A 24,933-nucleotide genomic window follows, 5' to 3' on the forward strand; every position below is an offset into this window, starting at 1 on the left:
CACCTCTATCATTCATATTACATCTTCACTTTGTTCGAGTATTTAAGCATTGGCGGATGTAGATTCATGTGTTATAATGAGAGTTATCATAGAGATGAGCAAATAGGACTCATTTCCCATCCCTTCAAACTTTTACAAGGATTTGGCATAATGTTTTTAAAAGTTCACTTGCTTTGGATGATCAAGTAATTGCTTTTCTTGCAATGTATGCATAGAGAAGTCTTCTTCATCTTCATCATTATCATTATCAACCATGGATATGAGATACAATTTTCTTCCTTGATACCAAGCCATTATTCTAAGTTCATTTTTTTATAGTTGTCAACCTCCATCTTCAAGGAGGTACCTTCAAGTTTTTGGAAAATAAAGATGTACCATTTTTTTTCCCCAATGGAATCACCAAAAATCTATTCGTAAACATATTTGTCATTACGGTTATAATTGAAAATCAGCATTGACTAGGTCAATGGGAAATGAAAAAGTTCACCAAAGTTAGAGAAATCACTATTAGATTAGTGGTTTTCCTCTATATTTGAGAAGGCCAATTCCCACTTATGATATGATTTTGGGCTTTTTAGAGATGAGATTTTGACTAAGAAGCAAAATGGAAAAGAAACTAAAATTGAAATAGAAAACGATAACAAGAAATACAAAAAATAAGAGAAATAAACTCATAGATTTGTTTTTTAGAATATTTTTTTAAATGAAGCGTGCAACTATAGTTTTAAAAGTGAAATGTTGTCTAATGTAAGAAAGATACATCCATAGTTATTTATGTTGGGAACATTAAGATCCCATCATGAAGATGCAACCTTCAAGGGATCGACCAAGAAACAAACCCACCACAAGAAAATGTTGTAGCATGAGCAACAATGGAGATCAAAATAAAATGCTTGAGATGAATTGATATGATACAATGTATAAATGAGCCTTGCTTATATAGGCAAGAGGTGATGAAGTAGTTACAACTAACCTTGATACAAAAGCATTATGAAACTAATATTAAATAATGAGCTATGACTCCTCTATATCTAGAATGACACCTAAGATAACTAACATGAACAATTTTAAATGTGAGTTCCATGTGACAACTAAGCTATCCTAAGTAAACATAACATGTTGGAATAGGTGCTAACTAAGAACTATTTAAGATATGTCCTTATTCACACCAACACCTCCCTTTAAGTGCAACTTAGGTAGTGAAATTATTATGCAAATGACACAAGACTAATATGAAGATGCAATATGTGGGTCTTCACAACTAGGCCATGTTAGATACCCATGTACAACTAATCATACAACTACAAACGAAGAAAAGGAGAAAACCTAATGGGACAAAACTCCTCTCCAAAAATGAGATAATGCAAATGAGTATAAGTGATAGGAATGAAGTGATGTATGGAGGTATCAACACCAACACCCCCAAAAACTACATCCATCACAATAATCCAATCGATAGCATCCCTCACTCTCCTCGCCACCCCTCCCCTCCCTCATCCTCCTCCTCCTTGTAGGAGAGAAAGAGAGAGACTATTTAACACCCCCACAATGAATTATCTCTTGCAAGAATGATAAGGGTTTGGAGAAAAAACAAGACCCAATGCTTACAAACCATTTGTCTTCCCTTAGGAAGAAACAAAAGAATATACAAATGCAAGCATCCTTCCCATTCTAGATATGCAATGAAAGATGGAAGCATGAAGAATGAAGATGATGTCTCTAAGAACTACTCATGTGTCTACTTGTCCATGCAAAATGATGATCCCACAATCCATTCAAGCACATGCCCAAACAAATAAGAAAGTGACAAACTAGAACTATGTGGAAACTAATATAGCACAAACTCAAAAGACAAAAAAATGTTGAAATATTTCCTCCAACCAAATGTGAAAGATAATGATGAAAGTCTCAATTAGTGACTCTAGAGAAGAAGTTGATGAAAGTGAAGGTGGATCAACTATCTCTAAAGAAGATTCAAGAACCTCTAAAGCAACCTTTATGAAGTGTCAAAAACCTCCAAAGGGTCACTATCATGAGGTATTTTTGCTAAAGAATGAAGATGTACAATAGGATCTTCCAGGAAGGGTTGAGTATCAAGATCTCCACATAACTAACTCCCAAAGTTGAGTTGAAAGAGCATGAGGACAATCAAAATTAACAAAGACTCGAACATGTCATCATCAACATGCATAGCAATGACTCTGAAGATAAGATCCATATTGCATTTCCAATAAATTTTCTAACAAGATGTGTTAGGTAGGGGGAACAAGATTGTACAAATATGACAATAAATGAAATCCACTAATATGGATAATGATGCAATTGCTCCATTGCCTATAGTTACCCCTATTCAAGATGATCAAACAAGAATGGAATGTAGAACTCATAACAAACTAGGACAAATTTCTTCAAACCAAATCCTCCAAATATGACATGAAACTAAAAAATTATCACAAGTCAAAAAATAGCCAATGGGGCAATAATGGTTGGTAAGTCGAGCTTGCAAGTGAGGTCGATGTCAATGTCGATTGACTAACATTGTAAGCCGTCGGTACCAAATCTCTCCACCAATTAGATGTCATCACAAGCACTCCACCATGGCTTCGTAGCCTTGGGTAATGCAACTGCCAAACAGATGATATCACTATGCCAAAAAAATAGGGCTCTCATAAATGAATCGTAGTGATTATCGTTGCCACAAACAATATACACAATCCCTTCACAAGATAAAATTGCAGCCTGCACACTTGATGAAATAGTATATTGTTGTCAAGGAATGCGTATATGGTTGCCAAATACACCTTTAATCTTGACCAATACAAAAAGATAGCTCTTAATGAGCTCAACTGGGATATAGATTGGACCTCACAAAAATGTGTGAATAGGTCACACCAACAATTTATGACTTAGGTAAAGAAGTACCTATAATATCATCCCAGTTGCATAACGAAAAACATAGATATTAAGAAGAGACATCTACATTCATCACATGACAAAATATTTGAATAATTGATTGCAAACTCAACATAAGAAACTAGAGCATAAAGAAACCATACATGTCTCATAGACCAACCATATTATTCTTTATTTATTTCTTAAAGTGTAGAGCTCAAATACTCTTTTCTTCCTATACGATATGAGAATGAAAAGTTTCTTGGAAAAAGAAAGAACCCCTGTTACATTCAAAATCCTCTTATTCATAACTTTCTTCCATAATTGATAACTAATTAAGAAGAATAAATTTAAAAGAAACCTTATTTTCACTATGTTTTGCTGCTTCTTTTTTTTGGAAGGCTTACTTTTTTTAAATTAACTTACAATAGATGACTTAGGGGAAAGGACCCAATAACCACCTACCCTAATTTTGTGCATCTTAAGTTTCTAAACAATACACCAAATTTCAAAGTTTTTTTTAGATTTCTTCATATGTGAGTTAAGAGTTTAAAGCTATTCTTTCAATGTTTGGGTAATAAAATGTGAGAGGATTTATTATATGCACAAAGGTAAAAAATTGGTCACTTAGATACGATTTTGATGTTAATTTGATTTAATTATGTGGATGCGTTATTCAATTACTATGTTAAGTATTTGTTTTATAATTCTTGCCAAATTATCACATTTTTGTAATTTACATTGACTATGGACATCTATTTTGATAATATTATACATTTTAAATTATCTTAACATTGATATTTATTACATTAAATCCTATGATATTAATTAAACAAATATTAGAGAAAAGTGACATTACACTAGTGGTCATGACATACAAAAAATATATTATGAAATGTAGAAATGAAAATATGGAATGAACATGTCTCTAAAAGAAAGGTTAGTTAGGGTCTCTAATCAAATAGAGGACACCAACAATTACAAAGTATTTTTTTTGCATTGTGCCAAATTCTTATTTTTACAAGGAATCAACCATGTAATTTTTCAGTTAAATTCATTGACTCATATTTTATTAGTGGTCCACAATCACACAATGAAACCATATCTCATGAGTATGAATGATCCACTTACCACTCATTACATGTAAGTGATGCTCACAACGTGTAACATTGGAACTTCATAGAAGGTCACCCATCCCAACACTCTTCTAACTCAAAAATGTTTTACCATGTAGTTTCCCCTGAGATCACTCCCACTTAACTGGCTAGCCAATTTGCAAAAACATAAGCAAGTATTGTGCATTATGAACCATTGATTAGAGAGCCGTAGCTCACCCATTGACAAATATAAGGTATTTTTCCATAATGTGCCAATTCATGATGTTTTTTAAAGATTAAACTACATAATTTTTCAATGAAGCTCCTTGATCCATATTTCATGAGTTTTGTTCACATAGTTTTTCAGTAAATCTCCTTGATCCATATTCTATGAGTTTTATTGCACAATTTTTCAATCAAACTCCTTGATTCACATTTCACGAGTTTTGTTCACACATATTTTCTGAATCGAACTCCTTGATCCACATTTCACAAGTTTTGTTCACACATAGTTTCTCAATCGAACTCCTTGATCCAAATTTCATGAATAGTGATTCACATGAAACAATCTCTCACCGCCATCAAATAATCCACTAGCACTAATTGCATCCAAGTGATCTTCATAGGGGTGAAACCTTTGGTCTTCCTTGGAGGTCATACATCCCAATACTACTCCAACTGAAGCACATGCTCAGTCCTGGAATTTATTTTTCTGCAATGTGCCAAATTATGGTTTTTTCTCAATATTCGACTTTTAGTTTTTCAGTCAAACCAGCTGACCCATATTTCATTTGTACACATGAAACCATCTCTTATGAGCATGAATATACTAAAAAGGTATAGAGGGTGAGATTTTAAAACAAGAACTCTAAGAGGCAGAAATGGAATTAGGGTGTAATTTACTACCTTAAATATAGCTGACATGACAATTTTAGTGAGTGAATATCCCATGGACTTCCTCAGCCCAATCCTAACTAGATACCATAGACAAATTATAATGATGCATTGTTCCCAATGCTTCATCTCTATATGCCTTAAATATTGTACATTTTATTTGGAAGGTAATAAGCTATCCAATGAAAACTATGGTAGTTTAATGTTAAATGCTTAGACTCTTGAAACAATCAATACTTCTCAACTTTTGTACTTGGTGGATTAACTACGAATTATAGATAAGTTTAAGGGCATCATTAATGATGGTAAGTTGGATAAAACGGATTACTGGGCAGAAAACTATGCAACTGACTTAATAAATATAATGTTGTCATATTTTGTTGAACGTTCTTGAGAATTTGGGTAAAAAACTAGGGATTATAGCAGCAGCACAATAGATTCTATAGTTTGTAGGAGTTAAAGGGTAGCCTTATATATCACTGCCACAAGACCTGATACAATGTATGCAACATGTTTATTTTTTAGATATATGTTGTGGCCTATTGAAACACACTTTTGAGTGGCAAAGAGAACGCTGACATATGGAAATGGAACAAACAATTTTGATATTAGGTACAATTCTTCTAAAGATTATGGGTTGGTAGGGTGTAATGTCCCCTTTTCCACTCTAGTTTGTTTTGGGGATTGTTGGCCAATTCTGAGACCTGTTGGTTAGTCAAAAGCAGAAATTAGGATTTCCAACTTTTGTGGAGGTCTGTGGGAGCCCTTTGATGATTGACGAGTTGGAATTCTACAATTCCGATTGTGGATTCTTTCTGGGTTTCTAGAGAGCTTCGTGATGGTGTGGCATGCAACTGAATCTGAGGACATTTCCAAACTTACTATTTTTAGTAAGTGGGGGTGAGGACAACTTACTTTTCAGGGTTTTCAAAGATCCCCATGATGGTGTGACATGCAAAAGAATCTAAAGACTTTTCCAGACTTAGTATTTTTAGTAAGTTGTGAGGGCTGCTCAATATGTGGTTAATTTGCATTTTGACACACTTACTATTTTTAGTAAGTGACACTTGCTTCCCGGTTTGTGCCCTAACAGAGTTTGGAGACACTTACTATTTTCAGTAAGTACTATTTTTAGGGTTTTGAGTTGAGCCAGTGCAACATAGCCTATTTATGGCAGTCCAACTTGGCATGATGACCCAAAGATTCAGTTCTATTTGCAGTAGACTAGTTCAGATGGCCATTTTCGGCAAATCAATTTGAGCAGTTTGTCTTCCAACATTCTTGGAGCTTATTTTGGGCTATTCATGCTTTGGGAAAAATATTTTACAAGTGAATTATTTTTAAGGCATGATGGACGCCTTAGAAAGAAATATGTTAATTTTATGAAAAATAATTCACTTCATTTCCTTGGACGCTATATCTCACTTTATGAATATTTCATAAAGTATATTTGCTACCTTCAGGGGGTCGATTTGAAAAATTAAGAATTATTTTTTGACTTATGTTAGGTTGGACGTCCCTTTTGATGTATTTTCTCATTAAAATTATACCCTAGCAATTGACTTAATATTTGTCTATATGGGGCGGCCACTAAAGGGAGAAAATACTTTAGTTCTAAATGAAATATTATTATCCCTTGGGCGATTTGTGGAGGAAGTGAAATGAAATGAAATGAGTGCAAATTAAAAGAGATTTGAATGTGGATGTTTAATCCCATATTGGAGGGAAAGGAAGTTCGACTTGAGGAGAAAGCTATAAATATGCATCTAGGCCCTCATTTTTGGGATCCAAAAACAATTTTATACTGAAATGTTGTTGAAATGCAGAGTGATAGCTTTGGGGAATGCTTACCTCCTAGCCATAGCTTGATTTCTTGCTTGCAATACAGCAACTAGTCGAGCCAGAGACTGCTCTTCATTTAGAAGAGTGGATTGAAGATAATGTTGTGGATTTATGTATTAGATTTTTTATTTTTGGGAATGTTGTAGTGTGTTTCCAGGTTGTTGTTTTCCAGTGTAGTTGAAGTGTGTTTTCACTCGTAGCTCCTTATGTGTGTGTCAGCTCATTCTGGGTGTTTGCTAAATCAATTCCTATGCCATGGGCGACTCAACCTATAATTTTTTGTTGAATATTTTGCAGTATGGGATTTTACATTGCAAGTCATACTTTTTAGTTGTACACGTTTTTGTTGGAGGTGTTTGGGGTTGTGTTATATTGATTGTGTTTTGTTGGAGTCATTTCCTTAGTGTTGCCTTAATCACTTTATACCTAGGGTCTTTGGAGTGTGTTTAGAGATAATTTGGGTGTGTTTGGAGTGATTTAGAAGTGTTTGTGAGGATTTTCATGTTGCTAGTCTGTATTTCCAGCCTGTTGTTCATTCATATCAGATTTAGTTTTGGGGGATTGAAGTTGGTTTTTCAGGTGTGAGTCTATTGATGTGGTGTGAAGAGTCTTGGTAATAAGTTGTAGTTGTTAGTTTGAGTTTTGGCATTTGAATATCCATGGTGAATCATATTGTAATTCTGGTTAGTAGTACTAATAGCAATTTATTTGAACTTTCTTAGTCCCACTGCATAGTGGAAGAGGTTGGCCTTGCCGCCTAGTTTGGACAGTGATTCTAGTAATTGTGCAATCCATGCTTGCATTGTAAAGCTGATTAGTAGTACTAACTGCTATATACTTGGATGGTTGCTTTTGTCCCACCGCATAAGTAGAAGAGGTTGCCTTGTCGCCTTCTTATCTATTGTAACATTGTCCTCCCTCTGAATACGCAATTGAGTTGATTGTAATCTCATTTTCAGTCTTGTCGCTGAATAAGTGGTGGAGTTGATTGTTATTTCATTTATAGTCCTCCTGCTGCATAAGCAGTAGAGTGATTGTTCTTCAGTTTCTTGCATCATCCTTGGTTGGTTTACCGCCAAGTGATTCTTCATATTCTCCATATCCCGTTGAAAAGTGGAAGGGGTTGGCTTGCCACCCAAGCATTGTATTATTTCTAGTTATTTGAAGCTAACGATCCCCTCAACACCGTATGCTCTCACCTTCCCATATTGGGCACTTGGTGATCGGAAAGTGGAAGGGTTGCAATTTCAGCATTATTGTATCTTGATTTCCTAATCTTAACGGGTTCTTGTTGTGATTGTAACTTAAAAAAAATTGAAAAAAATTGTGGAGATATTAGAGTGGTATCAAAGTTGTTTTTTCTACTAGCCTATGTGTTCAGTTGATCAGATCCACTCTTCCTACCAGCCTATGTGACAAAAGGGTTCTATGAGTGATAGAGATATCAGATACTACAATTGGGAACAGAGAAGGCAGCAGTTTCAAATACCGTCAGTGCCAGTAGAGGAAAACTTTTCAGAAGTTTTGAGAAACAGATGCCAGGAAGTTGATTTAGCAAATTCAATGGATTCAATGGGAGAGAATATTTGGTCAGTATGATGCAAATGTGGTTGTGGAGAGAGTTGAGAAAAAGTTTGACACCATGATGGACATGATGTCCCAGTTGTTGGCCAAACTTAATCAGAATTATGGTGGGACTCATAATCAACCCACTAATGGAGCATAAGCTAGCATTTCTAATAATCCTGGAGGAAATGGAAACGGGAGTAACCATGCAGGAACACTTGGAGGGTCAATTTCAAGACTTTTGCAAACCGTCTTCCAACCCAAGGAAGTGCCTCAAGCTAAAATTGAGATATCAACAGTGGATGAAGTAAGGAATGGTTACATGGAGTATGCTTCTCTCCCTGTAGAGATCCGGAATATCCTCACCTTTGACCAATTTATGCACCAAAAGAAGAAGAGAGGAGGAAGATATTTTAACCGCCCTTATGTTCCACGAGATTATCAGCAAGCTCTTGGAAAGCTTACTATATCCCACTTTGACGGGAGTGATAAGTGTTCTTCTAGATCGTGGGTTCAGAAGTTGGACAATTACTTGTCCTTGAGACTAGTGTCAGAAGAAGAAAAATCAACATTTGAGGTTGTGCATGATGAACCCCTTAATGTTTCTTATGGAGCTAGTGATGGTGTTGAATACATTCATGTGCTTCCAAAGGAAGAGAAAATGAAGATTGAAGAAGATACTGTCATTGAGATTATAGAACCAGCTATGATAGATCATCCACAAGGAGATAATGAATTGTTTTGGTTCCCCACTAAATGAGTCTAGCATTGTTTCATCACCTTCACCTTATCTTGGCAAGGTGTCAAACCATATTTTGGGATTTGTTGAGTATGATGATGAGACAAGTTGTGAAGAGGAGGTACATGAGACTTGGGGCAGCCACGAAATCACTGCTGAAAGGTATGACAAAGATTTTGATTTTGGTATTCATCATAGCAACAATTCACTTTCTTTGGAAAATCAGTTTGTGGTTGTCAATGATAACCCATTGTTTAAGATGGGTATAGTGAAAACATATAACAATCCACTTTTTGAGTGGGAAGATGGAACATCACTTGGTTCTAGCATTGCACTTGGTGAAAATAAAAATGTGTGGAAACAAGAGAAGATTCGAGATCTAAGTTAGATGATACTTGGAGCTATGGTGAGCACTTTTTAACTAAAAAAAGTAATCAGCCTTTTAGCATTTGGGATCGAGGTGTAATAGAAACTAAGTATGAAGAGGATCCAACATGGGATGAATTTCCCTTTGATTCGGATGTGGCTCAAAAAATAGATTATGTTGTAGAGTTAGAAGACCATATGGTTCTTGATGATGGAAAGTTTAAAGAGGTTCTGAAATACAAATCCAATTTACCTATTCATGAAGTTGGTGGTAAGCAAAATCTTGAAGATTTAGTATAATCCGATCATTTTCATGATATTGAGCAATTGCAATTAGTGGGTGGTGAAGAAAAGGAGTCTTGAAGCAGCTTTGAGGGCAACGAAAACAAGAAACAAAGTTCTAATTGTTAGTTACAGTCAGTGACTAGTACACCACCTTTAAATGTTCACGAGTGGAAGGATAAATTCATGAGGTCCTTTGAGAATGAGGTGCGATTTCTATCTGGGTTTGACCATACACATAGTTTGATAGAAGAACTCCATTGGAAGGCTCAAATGGATGAAAGACAGAAAGGGGCTAAGGATGAAGCTACTCTCCCTAATCTTGTTGGTTGAAAATATTGAACACTTGAGGAAATATACAAAATTGTGGTTTCAACCACAGTGTGTGAGTATGATACTTCCCTAATTAAGAGAAGGCTCCCCCTATCTATCTAATACTAAAACTAAAATAGGATGGAACAAAACTCTTTCTTCTTTTTTCAAGAAATCCAATATCTTTTTCTCTCCACAGAAAAGTGATAGCAATTTAACGTATAACAACAGTAACTTTTGAAATGAAATGAGAGAAAGGAAATGAAGTTTCCTGAAGCTCAAAGACTTTCGTCACTTCCTTCGAGCTGGGATAACAATATCAAACTCAAAGTCTTGAATATGTGAAGTCTTATCTACCATTTTCTATGCTAATGATATCAAGAACAAATTATAGCATAGTCTGAAATATTTTATTCCCTTCTACACAAAATAGTAAGAACTAGTATTAGCTCAAAGACTCGCAACTATTTCTTATCATAAAATCTATTTTTAATCTCTCTCAAGAATAAGTGTGAGCACAAAGACTTACTACTCTTTCCAAGAGAATATTTACTCTAATTTATATTAACCTCCAATACTTGCAGCACAAAGACTGCAATACAAATTTGATTAAGCTCTCTAAGAAACATTTGCAAGAAAGATAATATGGAACACAAACTCAAGTTTGTAGCACAAAGATTCAACACTTGAGTAATCTTCTTCTATTTCTTTCAATTCTTCAATTTACACATAAAAGCTCAAAGACTTTTTTGTTGCAAATTTAGTAGAGTTTTTGCTTGCTTTCCAAAAAATAAAAATTGAAAATAAACCCCCTCAAATATTTCTAAGGGAGGAGTCTTGAGAAAAATGTGGGTGGATCCTAACTAACTTGAGAAATTCTCTCAACAACCAAGACTAATTCAATAACTAACTATGACTTATTCAAAGTCACAAGTCTTGTTCAAAATTGACTTGTAACTCGTCTACTTGTAATTACAAAAACACAAGTAATGACTTAACTTGCAATTTACAAAATATTTTTACAAGTAAACATGTCAAAAGAGAAACTACAACTAAGAGATTACAATTCTGAAAAATGCAACTAAGTGTTGAAAAACACTTAGGTTGCAGCATGTGAAGACATGAATCCTTTGAACTTCTAGATGATCATTTGCAGCTCATCGAGATTTGGATCATGGGTATTCTTTGCCACGATCATGGTTTTCACAATAACATCGTTGCAAAAAAGGACTATGGCATTATTATTCTCAAAGGAAGATTGAATTTCTTGCAAGAAGATTGTTTGATTAGATGCAACTGAAAATGGTTCACTCCTCCACTCATGATGAATCTTTAACTGTAGATCTGAGAGAACCTTTTCTTTTGATAATAATTCCCCATTGTGATTCATGACCTTGCAAGAAGCTTTCTCACAATAGGAAACAATATCCTGAAATACTTCCAATCGCAGTCCCATAGAATCATCAATGTCTTCAACAAGTGACTTGAGAACAAGGGCTTTGTTCTCCAAGAGCTCCTGGTATTCTAGATACACAACCCTCAAAGGAATAACCCGATGTTCTAGAAGAACACTCAACTTTTGTTGACGAATCTTGAGCCATGTTGTCAAGCTATCTTCCACCTTTATCAAGAAAGCGTCAGAAACCTGGTTCAATTGTTCCTCAATGGTCTTCAATTTGAGCATCATTTGAAAAACCTCCTTCAAGACCTGTGCACATAAATCATGAAGTTGATCCACCCAAAATTCCAATGCTTGTACCTTTTGAGCAGCTCTCTCAACTCCTTGAATTGATTCTTATGGACTAGAAGAACTCAAAGGATTGCTCCCTTCACTAGTGGATTTTGTAATCCTTTGAACAGTTGCAACAAGTTGCCTATTCTCTTCTTTCAGTGTGTCTTTCTTTGCTAGAAGCTCGTCATATGGTTGTACCAGTGAAGCTACGAACTACTGGGCATCATGCTTGACCACTTCATGTGTTTCCTTACCCAATTCTACCCTTATGACCCTATAATCAACAACTTGCATGTCCTCATGTGGCTTGTCTACAAGAGGCTCAACAATTTCAGCCACCTTCATCTTGTTACTGTCAACTGTTACCCTTGACATCGTCTTGACTCTTTTGGCAACCTTGGGTCTTGATTGCCTAAGCTGCTGATAATCAAAGACATCAGGAGAAATTTCCTACTCTTTTCTATTTGCAGTGAAAGAACTAAGCCATGGAGGTAAAACCATTAGTTCTCCTTCAGTAGCAGCTGAAAGTAGAGGAGAAGCAGTTTTTGTTTCAACAACCGTGGTCATCCTGAGGAAGTATATGTTGGCAATTGACACTCTATTGGTTAGGTTTCATTATGTTGTCATTGATGGCAACATGATTTTGGGTTCTGACTTCATATGTTGTACGGGCAGGCACTTCACAGACTCTACACTGGCACCGGCATCGGCAACGGCAGGATAGAAGATTTCTTTGATCACCGGCAATGCAGGCTGACATGGTATGGTAAAGGTCATCAGTATTGGAGGCCAACACATCTTGGATCTGGCATCGGCAACTTGGTTTAATGCTTATTCATTTATTTTATATAGCTGACTTGTAAATGTAATACTGTATATATCCTTGTAAGTCAACATAAGGCATAAATTTGTATAGGACATATAGGGGAGATTGATTAGATCATTTTGTCATAGGAAAATGAATAAGAGAATAGGGATAGACATGTGGAATGGATATATGGATGTAATGTAATGCGAAATATATCAGAGAGACTATGTATGTGAGGAATTGATTGCAAAGGTTAATCCGATACTGAGGTTTAGGGTTTTGACCGGAACAGATGGAGCTTAATCTGGAACTATTTCATGGCATTGGAGATGCTATACTAAGCAGTTCACACTTCCCTGGATTGTTGTCTGGATTGTTATGTAGTCAGTGAAGCTCCTTTTGTGATAAGCAGTGTGCTCTAGGTTGTAAGTCTTCCTGCAAGTGCAGGCCCATCATATATTGTAATATCTCTTCATATGGCCAGTGAATTGATATTCTGGGTCACAAATCCCACCATGGTTTTTGCTCGTTGAGGTTTTCCAGGTATAAATCTGTGTGTTATGATTCTCATTTATGTGTTTGGTTTATTGGTTGCATTACTTCTTTCAATTCTGTTTATACCGGTATACCGGTTGGTGTATGTATGTTTTGTTAAGGCTAAAATCTTCTATTTCGGTATAACATTGATTCACCCCCCCACCCCTCTCAGTGTTATTGGTTTCCAACAATTGGTATCAGAGCCTTGTGCCTTGGAGGAAATTTAACAGCTTGAGGAAGATCCTGAAACCGGAATCATTCAATATGGCTTTGGAGAAGCAGCTTGAGATGGCACTTGAAGATTATGACACTGAAAGATTGAAGAACTTAAAGCTACAAGATGAGTTGAATTCTGCTAAAGAGTTTATTATTGTCCTACAAGAGAGACTTTCATTTGTTCAAGCGAGGAGGAAGGAACTTTTGCAAAATCAGGATGATGAAGATGCACTTAAGGAACAATGTCAGAAATTGAGTCAAGAGAACATGGTTATGAAGGGTGAAATGCAAACTATGACTATGAGGTTGTCCAAGGATATTGAGGACAGAAAGAAAAGGGAAGAAAATCTTGTTGTATCCCTGAAGAACAAATTTGAAGAATGTGGTAGGTTGACTCATGAAAATGAGATATTAAGGTCTAATTTAGTGCAATCTCGGAGCAATGAGCAAGAGAGATACAAATGACAGTACTAAGAGATGACTTAACTGCTGCAAGTGAGTACAAAGAAAAAATCAAGATCAACTCATCACAACTTGATGAGTTACTGAAGAGATAGAGGCAAATTGGAGATTCCAGTGGACTTGGATTTGAGCAAGGATAGAGTTCTGGTACTGCTAATGAAGATCAAAACCATAAGGCACCCGTAAGGCAATTCAATCGTAGATGTTTTGTTTGCAATAGATTTGGACACATGGCTAGGCAATGTAGAAATAGAGCAAATCAGAGCCCTAATTCTACTCCCAGTAAATGTTCTAAATGCAATAAAATTGGTCATAAGACAGAAGATTGCAAAATGAATGTAAAATGCTATGCTTGTGGAAAATTTGGACATATGGCTAATCAGTGTAGGTCAAGCAATTTCATCGTTTTTAGCAAGGCAATACAAAAGAACAATGTTACATGTTATGCATGCAATGAAGTTGGACATATTGCTAAGTTCTGCAGAAGCATAAATCCACTGGTTGGCAATGGAGGATCAAATGATAAAGGCAAAGAGAAGGTTAGTGAAATCCGGCAAGTTCATACTTAGAGATGGGTTAGAAAGAATTAAGAGCAATCATCAGATGGGAATGTCCCGGTTACCTATCCGGCAGAAGAAGCTGCTCTTGCACCAGCAGTGAGCTCATCCGGTAACTAAGGCAGATGCCTTAGGGGTAGGCAAATTTCATGGAAGATGATGCATATGCCCCTGGAGGAGATTCTGGAAGATGTTCCAGATATTGGAGAGGATTATCTAGCATTAATATATTCAGGGTGAGATCCGATATCATTCACCGGCAGTCATTTATGTCAACAAAGAATTAGGGTTTTCTCGATGGATAAAAGGTCGATTACACTTCATTATTATTCACCCAACATTCAAAGCACTTTCAGAGTGATTCAGAGCGACTTAGCGCAATCAGAAGCTATTTAGAGGGGATCAGATTTCATCTTGAACGATCACACCGACATCTGGAAGGATTTGTTGAAGGTTTTCACTGACAGCGTTCTAAAGGTATTCTTCTTGAATCATGGAATCAGGATCATCTTCTACTCCTATTTTCGTTGCAAATCCAACTGTAGTAGAAGTTAAGGACCGCCCCAGGCCAATTCTCAAACGGTATCCACATGTGGCTACCAAGGAAGATTTGGTTGGAGCGTTTTCTCGCATCCCAGAGGGAGTGGTATCTGTGGAAGATGTTAAGGCCTATATTCATTGTCATATAGAGGACTTAGGCACTTAGGAGATCAAAGGGGTGTATATGAATGAACTCATGGGAGAATCTGGTAAAATCAAACTGGCATATAAACACATCGAAGATCTAGGGTTCACTGATATTCTGGATATTATGGAGTTCGAGGATGAGATTATCAGATATGTACTGAGAAGTGTACATGAGGAATTCATATGGTTAGACAAACCCTACAAAATCACTAAGGAAGCCATTCGAGCAATTACTGGTTTGCCATCAACAGGGCAACATCCGAATAAGAAAGTATCAAATGACCTTGTAAGGAAGATCACCGGCGCTACATCAGACAAGCGATCGATGAAGGTGAGCACCATCACCGATACCGACATCAAATTTGGCAGCATGACCATAGGCTACAAGGTAACTCAGTCTAACCGACTAAATTCAGTTTCCAGTTCATGTATTTTGGCCGCCTAAGAATGATGAGAGAAAATATCAAGTTAGATCTTTGTGACTGGATGCTTGAAGAATTATTGATCAATTTAGGAAAGATTAAAGGTGAGAAGAAGGGCACTTTCCGGTATGGAAATCTGTTAGTATTCTTAATGTTATACTTTTTGAATGATACCCCCGGGTCTGGAAGGAAGCAATGGGATTTTGACATCCCGTTAGGGAGACAACTTAAGCAATAAATTGTTGCATTGGGAAGTCTTAGAGATGATAAGGTATGGGGTTACTTCAAGGCTTTTTCAGAAACCTATGAGGTCTAGAATAAGGATACCTGAGCAAATAGTAGAGAAATACTCTACCGACATTTTTTTCATGGTTAAGAAGGATGTGACTCTCATGGAGGCAGTCAAGCCCTGCAAGATTTGGATGGAAGAAATGGGATATGAAGTGGATGCATTAATCTTTGATGCATATGCAATAATTCTGATTGATGCTGAGATAGATGAAGCAGAAAAACCTTGTGGAATAGCACAGCAAAAGACTTTTGAGGTTGAAACTGAGTTCAACCGAAAGAAGAGGGAAAAACAAGAAGGTAAGGCAAGCAAGTTTGTACAAGAGGTTTCAAAGGACATTAAGGTGCTCATTGATGTTGTCCCGAAGAAAGTGAGAAAGAGGAAAGACCTGGTAGTTCACATTGAACCTGTGACTACAGATTTCGAGCCTGATGATGAGACACCATTAACATTCAAAAGGGTTGTGAGGAAGAAACCGAAAGAACCTAAAGTAGAACCAAAGAAACAACCGGTTAGGAAGGTTACCATCAAATTAACGGCATAGAAGCAGGCACCCAAGGCTACACCATCAACTGCATCTAGTACTACCAGAAGGAAGAAGAAGAGTGACACTGATTTGGCACTAGAGATTGGTAATGTAACAATCATTTTGCCTAAGACTTGTGCTGAAATTATAGATGAAATTACCAAGGATGTGATGCTAAATAATGTCAAGTCTTTTTAATACATTTAAAGATGATGAACAGAGAGAGGTAGAGGAAGCAATTCTCTATATTTAGACATCTATAAGAAAGCATTAATTGAAATAGAAAATCAGATATCGGCAAAGCTATACAACATGTTAGATGCAATGCAAGAAGATAAACACATTAAGATGCAATAGCTTTTAGCTATATGTGTTGCTATAACTCTAGATGAGATGGAGAAGACAATAGAGGTTGCAGATAGAAAGGTATTCAACCACAAATGTAGAATAACTAGCCTAATGCTAGGAAGGATGAATGAGATAATAAAGGAGACACAAAAGGGTTGGATAATTTTTTTGGGAGAGCATAGAGGATTATTCACTTCACCGGAGACAAAGACTGATACTGTTATTACACCGGTTGAAGGGAAAGGAAAAGGAATTATGGGTACTCCACCCTCAATTTTGAAGAATATCAAGATAGTGGAAATTGAACCACCGGTTAACATAATTGTACAAACTTATACAAAAACACCGGTTAACACAGAGAACATTGTACAGGATACTAACATTGAGGACACTTGTCCTTCGGATACTAATGTACAAGTTGAGGATATTGTTCCTAGAGAGGAACTGACAATTGCACAGACTGCACCTAGTAGCAAAGCCACCGGTGCAAGTGAGGAGGCAATAAAAGTTAAATCACCAGAGAAAACAGGGGAATCTAGTAGGGAACCAGTTGCTAGCACATCATTATTGACAATTGACACTTCTCTAGTGAAAAAGAAAAACACCACAGAAATGAGTCCCACATAGCTGATGATGATGGCTTCTCAGAAACTGATGAAGGAGGGAACCACAGATAAAGGGATTATAGATCAATCCATAACTGTTTTGCAAAGATTGGTCTCAAAATGTAAGAGTGAGAATGAAGCAAGCCCTTCCGGCAAGCTTAAGATAATAACATAACACATCTCTAAGGATTTTCAATCATTACTGCAGATCTCTAACCGGCTAGCACTTGAAAAATTCACTTTGGCTAAGGGAGCCGCTTTTGATCAGATCATTGACAAAGAGAAGAAAAAATGGAGGAGAAGTTAATTTTGATAGAAAATTCTTTGAAACAAGGTACTAACATATTTAGGGTATGTTGCAATACAGAGATTCTTACAGCAAAAGTAGATGAAAAGATAAAAGAGGTACAGAACAAGATTGCTAGTATTGTTAACTCTTTTGATGGACTAATTCAATGACAGCATCTATTGATGGACAAATTTTGACTTTGGAGAATCAAATTTCTGCTCTTGAAAAGGAAAGAGACAAAGATCATTCAGAGAGCCAGAGGTCTCAGAGGTTTGGTGAGTCCAAGATTGGATTCACTTGGTGTACATAAGAGGGAATGCATGGATATGCTTGGTAAGCCCACACCGGCAAAAGTTAATGAGAAAGAATCACTAGCATATTTACTGAGTGGACTTGTATCTATCTCCGGCATATTCAAAACCGACTGGGATACTTAAGTGGAGTTATTGGAGAAAGCTTATCCGGAAATCTTGAAATTCATCAAGCTCTGGTAAGACATTTTTGGAGATATTCAGTGTACAGTTATTATTCTGACATTCTTTTTAAAAAAAAATTTGGCATTGAGTTAAAAGGGGGAGTACTATACATGTGAAAAAGAATGAAGGGTTGCATACATTAGGGGGAGTTACACAGTTTTTGGAATTTTGGAGTATTGGAGCATTTTGCATATTCAGCTCAGGGGGAGCAGGGCAGGATGAAACTGACACTTGAAACCATGACCATTTTTCACATAAGTGTTGCCATCAATGCCAAAGGGGGAGATCGTTGGCAATTGGCACTCTATTGGTTAGGCTTCATTATGTTGTCATTGATGGCAACATGATTTTGGGTTCCGGCTTCATATGGTGTACCGGCAGGCACTTCACAGACTCTACATTGGCACCGACATCGACACGGGCAGGATAGAAGATTTCTTTGATCACCAGCAATGCAAGTCACCATGGTATGGTAAAGGTCATCAGTATTGGAGGCCAACACATCTTGGATCCGGCATCAACAACTTGGTTTAATGCTTATTCATTTATGTTATATGGCCGACATGTAAATGTAATATTGTATATATCCTTGTAACCCGACATAAGACATAAATTTGTATAGGGTATATAGGGGAGATTGATTAGATCATTTTGTAATAGGAAGATGAATAAGAGAATAGGGATAGACATGTGGAATGGATTTATGGATGTAATGTAATGCGAAATATATCAGACAGACTATGTATGTGAGGAATTCATTGTAAGGGTTATTTCGGTACTGAGCTTTAGCGTTTTGATCGGAACAGACAAAGCTTAAACCGGAACTATATTCTGGTATTGGAGATGCTATACTAAGCAGTTCACACTTCTCCGGATTGTTGTCTGGATTGTTATGTAGTCAGTGAGGCTCCTTTTGTCATGAGCAGTGTGCTCTAGGCTGTAAGCCTTCCTGCAAGTCCAAGCCCATCATATATTGTAATATCTCTTCATATGGCTAGTGAATTAATATTGTGGGTCACAAATTCCACCATGATTTTTCGTCATTGAGGTTTTCCACGTATAAATTGATGTGTTATGGTTCTCATTTATGTGTTTGGCTTATTGGTTGCATTACTTCTTTCAATTCTATTTATACCGGTATACCGGTTCGTGTATGTATGTTTTGTTAAGGCTAAAATCTTCTGGATAGCAACCATGGCTTGCTCAATAACCAAAGGGTATGAAAATTGTTTCATAAACTCCTCAAAGCTGGAAGTAGAGGTATCAATCTCTGACAAATAAATACATGCAGGAGTATCCTCGAAGATTTCCAGCAAACTCTCTTGTTGATGATCAAGAGGTGGCTTAGCTGCTAAAATTGGAACGACATTCTAACGAGACTCATCCACTACTAGGTCGAGAGGAGATAAAGGTAGCTCCATGGGGATTGAGGAAAGAACCTCATGAGGTGACTCTGAAGTTAGTGACTTAGGAGCATCATCTAGTTTATTGTTCTTCCTCTAGATCTTCAGGATCAATCACATGAATATGAAGCTGGGATTTCTCATTCCCATGAACTGTCGCCTCCTCAAAAGGAAGTACCATCGTCTGACTAACCCGCAACTTGATTCTTGTGCCCAAAGATGATGCACCTTCCTTGTTATCTACCTGGATTTCAGACTTGCGTCTGAGGGGTCCTATAGAATCATCTTTACTTCCAACCTTGATCTTGATGAGTCTAACACCATTACCTTCCAGCCAAGTGTTGTTGTTAGCTAGGATAGGCTGAAAATTCTCAAGAATGGAAGTGCATTCTTTGTGTGACCACTGAATTAATGGAAGTGGAGCTTCATCAACTCTTTGTGAAACATATTCTAGATCAAGAACATTCCCATCATCAATCATGCCTTGCGGAATGTCCATCAAGTTGAAATCAATAATCTGTTCAAGGGCGAGCCTGCAATAATCCATCTTATGAACCTCATTTTCTGTACGAAGTTCCACCTAAATATCCTCTATGCAATGCACATGTATAAAGGACTTTTTGATTCTCTCCTTCATACCTCAGAAGTAAAACTATGCTCTTGACTTAAACCTTTTGAGTTTTATCTCCTCCATTTCGATTTCCATAGCTTTGGCTTTGGTGGATGTAATGAGGAAGTAGCGGCCAATCTTCAATGGGTTAGTTGTAGAAATCCCCATCCCAACCTTATGCTTGACAGATTGATGTGCATTAACAGCCATGATTTGTCTTCCCAACTCCATAAGAATAATCTTATCAGTTGACTATCTAGGAAGCATATACGGCGGCCCGTTGTAACATCCAACTCTCATGTAAGTGAAAGTTGTGAATTGAAGGGACAAGCAACAATATTCATTCACTCTTTCCCATGCCTCCTCTAATATTCTTCAATTGTTTAGAGTCTTATCAAACTGAGACATGAAATAACCAAAGAATGCATCCTAAACCCTCCTAAAATGTAATTTGTTGGGTCTCAAAGGCAGTTGATCATAGTACTCCCACACACGTATAAGTGAGTGATCACCCTTGGTAGAAAGACCAGGGAAATGTCTAAGTGATGCCACTAAATACACCAAGTATGAGTTCATATAAAATATCATGGTAGTAGGGACTGTTGCAAGTTGTTCACAAAAAGCATCAGTGATAAATTATCCTCATGAGATGTGATGGGACTGCTCTAGACCCAACATCCTACTGAGGAGAGTAATGATGTCTCCAATTTCCCACTTGAAATCACAACGGTATAACTTAGCCCATCTTGTGAAAGCGACTTGTGGCTCGTGGATCCATCTGTTAATGTGACGTTTGCAATCCTTTTCCCTCTTGACATAATAATCAGATGCACTATCCTGGGAAATCTCCATATACAAAAGTGTTGATGGTATTCTGAAAACTTTGTCAATAGTATCTACATCAAGACGGAGTATTGCCTCCCCATCATCATTTTTGATAGTTCTTGTCGCTTTATCAAAATGCTGAGCACAAGCAGGAACAAACTCGGGTTCTAGGGCAGCCACCAGAAAAGAAGAAGCATGGTGAATGTGGTTGTCCAACAGTAGCTGCATATTACTATCTTGCAGATCCTCCACACTTTTGATGAAATCTGACATGTCAATATGCCATATTTCCATATCCTTGATATGATCCATAGGAGAGGAAACTTGTGAAGGAGAAACTTCATTCTGGTACTTATCAAATTTGTATTTCATCTTCTTTGGAATGGAAGATGATAGTAAATTTGGCATTGAAGAACAACCTGGTACGCTGCGCTGAAGACTTAAAAGTGTCAAAGCAACATCAAGATTCGCTGCAACTATCATTTTCTCTTCTTCAAATGGGAAAAACTATAACCCTTGCACTTCACAACTTTGTGAGAGGAAGATGGGAAATAAATAAGGATGCTTGAAACTTGGCTTTTGACGAATTTTGGATCTTGGGGAATGTTTTACAAGTATACAAGTGGGGAAGAACAAACATGCAATCGAATTTTTGAAACCCGAATTCAAGTGTACTTGTAAAAAGGAAAATAAAGAAGTGGTTGAAAAATGAGATTTTGACATGTTGGAAATGGTGGGAATGGTAGGTACGAATGATGGTAATGAAAATGGAAAGATTTGGGAAGATCATCTTTATGAAAATGGGAAGAACTTTCAACTTGTAATCAGATTTGAAAAACCTGATTTTGAAAGGATGAATATTTTTCAACTTAGAAACTTGGAATTTCACCAAAAGATGGTTAAGGTTTTTCAACCAAACGGGAAGATCAAATATTTTCATCTTACTTGCAATCAGGCTTTTAAATCCCGAAAGCAAGTAAAGAGGGAAAATGATGAAAGACAAATGCAATTCACAAATTGCTTTGCAAACTTGGAACAAAGGGGAAAATCTCTCACAAAACCGATTTTAGGCAAAAACTAACAAAACTAACATATATACAAATTGGCCAACAAAATCAAAACAAACAAAAACAAGAAATGAAACAAGAGAAAGAGAAGAGAACATACCTTGATCAATCAAAATGACCTCCCAAGAATAAGAAGAAATCTTTGAAAGAAGAGAGAAAATCTCTTAAATAAACAACAAACGACACTCCAAACCCTAGCCACATTTTTGAAAAAATGCCATATAGATCAAAACGCCCATTCAAAGTATGAAGAATCGGTCAAGACAAGTATCCAACCTCCACGCCTAGGAAAGACAAGCCAAAATGACTTGGGAGAGGTAAGATTTTTGGCATTTCAAGAAGAAAATCGTGGCATTCAAGAAAAACACATGTTTTGTTGTTTGAAGGCCATAAAACCAACAACAATGTCTTCCAAATGGCACGAAAGGAGTTGAAAGATGCATGAAAATCGGTATGAAACCTAAACGCCTTCTTCCTCCTTGAATCTCTTCACAAAAATCGTTGGAAATCTTCAACCAAATTCTCCAATATTGTTGGTCAGGTTCATGAGGTGGAATGACAAGTTTAAAATGCAAAGAAGAAAAGAAATCGGGTTTCTTTAACCCATTTGCAAGTTAAAAGTGTTCACTTTTTCATGCATAAGGCAAAATTAGGTTTGTGAGAGCAAACAACAAGTTTAAATTGCATGTAAAAGGGAAATAAAACTCCCTTTACAAGTTTTAAACAACTCAACAAAACACTAGTAAAGGGAAAATAAAATTCCTTTTACAAGTCACAAAAATAACTTAAAAATAAAACTTGTAGTAAGGAAATAAAATCCCTATTATAATTTAAAGTGACTTTATAAAACTTGTAATGGAGGAGAAAAACCCCTACCATAACATAAAATCACTTAAGTAGAAGTTTTTAAAGGAATAACAAGTTTTATTTAAACTTTATAATTTAAAGTTCACTTGTAAAATGTCCAAAAAGTTCCTACAATCACTAAAAGGCCAAAAAGCAACAAGGGGGAAAAAAAAGTAAGTTACAAGTTTTATTTTTCATAAAGTGCACTTGTAATTAACTTAAAATTTCCCTACAACGCTAAAACATAAAACTTGCATCTTAAGAAAAATATCCCACCTGTAGTCAGGGAGAAAAAACCTGAAATTGAAAGAAAAACAAAGCAAAGGAACTCAGAATGCAATTAAATTTGAAACATGGTTTGACGATGGACTGAGGATTAGTTCAGATCAAGGGTAAGGCAAAATTTTCCCTCTGGAAGCGTGTCATAGAGTAAATTTTTTATTTTTTAACAAAAAATTTATGTAATGGTCCATCATTTTTTAAAACAAAAATGAGGACAACAATTGGCTTTGACAGGGCAATTATTTCATGTATCCTTCAAGATTGTGTAAGAAAAGAAACTAGATCTCTAAGTGTCTTCCTCTTATCCATTGGGCCACAAAGTCAATCAACGCGAAAACAAACAAAAAGACAAAGGACAAAAAGAAAAAGACTCGAACATTATTTACAAGAGGCTACCTCGAACTTTTATTCAAAGTAATGCTTCAAATGCTAACCATTATAGGGCAACGCAAATGGTGTACCATCACTATAAGCCAAGATAAAACTATCTTCTCCAGCAATACGGTGAATAGTGAAAGGTCCTTGCCAAAGAAAATAAAATTTTCCATGTAAACCTTTTGGTTCCCTTCGCTTATCCCAAAGCAACACGCGATCACCAACTTGGAATTCTCTTTGCTTTGCTTTTTTGTCAAAAAGAACTTTGACTTGTTGTTGGTGTTGAGCAATCCGGTCCACCACTTGTGTTATTTGTTCTTCCAGCTGAGAAAGATAAATGATTCTTTTGTCTAAAGCATTCTCAAAAGTTTCATCTTCAATTGCTTTAGCCAAATTAAGAGTGGGAAGTTCCAAAGTAATGGGTATTTCTACATTGATCCCATAAAAAAGCTAAAATGGTGACATACCAATAGCCCTTTTGGGTGTAATTATGTCTGCCCATAAAACATCGTAAAGATCCTTATGCCAAGACCTTTGATTCTCTTCCACAAGCTTGCGAATGATGGTAATCAAGTTCTTGTTTCTTGATTCCACCTGACCATTACCTTGAGGGTAATAATCGAATGAATGAGTTAACAAAATACCATATTCAAAACAAAATTTTGTAATCTCAGAGGAGGAAAATGTGGTTGCATTATCAGTCACGATCTTGTGTGGAACACCAAATCTGGAAATAATATTCTCCTTGGGAAATCTGCATACTATTTCAGAAGTAGCATGTTTTACTGGTATTGCCTCCACCCACTTGGTGAAGTGATATGTAGCAGTAAGAACATGTGAATGACCTGCACTTGAAGAAGGATTGATAACTCCAATGAAATCAATTCCCCATTGCCGGAAAGATTCTTCAACAATCATCGGTCTTAATGGTAATGCTGCAAGTTTTTGTTTGCCCACAAACTGTTGGCAATGTACACATTTACGCACCCATCTAAAAAAATCTTGAAAGAGCGTAGGCTAGTAGTACTTAGCTCTCAAAATTTTGTGAGCAATTACTCGTGCAGAAAAATGACCACCACAAGGCTTAGCATGAAAAGATTCTAACAATTTGACTTGTTGTGCTTTGTCAACACAACGGAGGAAAGTACCATCAAATTCTCTTTTATACAAAGCAGTATCCCATAATACAAAGTTCGCAGCCTTTAGCTTAATACTCTTCTCCTAGAATGACAAATGTTGCGGACATTCACCATAGGTCAAGAAAAATGCTATATTAGAGTACCATTCATCAGTAGTACTAACAAACAACACGTTGGGAAGATCTTCAGAATCATCTGATTCATGCTCCTCTGGAATACCTTCTAACATAAGCTGACAAAGTCCTCTACCGCGAACAAACTTAGTAGGCCTAATCTCCAAATCAAACTCTTGGATTTTCGCAATCCAATTTCCTCTTTTTGTGCCAAAATCTTGTTGCGTCAAGAAAGACTTGACTGTTGTATCAGGAACTAACAGAATGGATGAGAATTCAAAATGTAGAAACAGAAATAGTTAACTGCTTTTACAATAGTGTAAGCGTTC

The sequence above is a fragment of the Cryptomeria japonica genome, chromosome 5 (genome assembly GCF_030272615.1).
Source record: "Cryptomeria japonica chromosome 5, Sugi_1.0, whole genome shotgun sequence".
In the NCBI taxonomy this organism is placed as follows: Eukaryota; Viridiplantae; Streptophyta; class Pinopsida; order Cupressales; family Cupressaceae; genus Cryptomeria; species Cryptomeria japonica.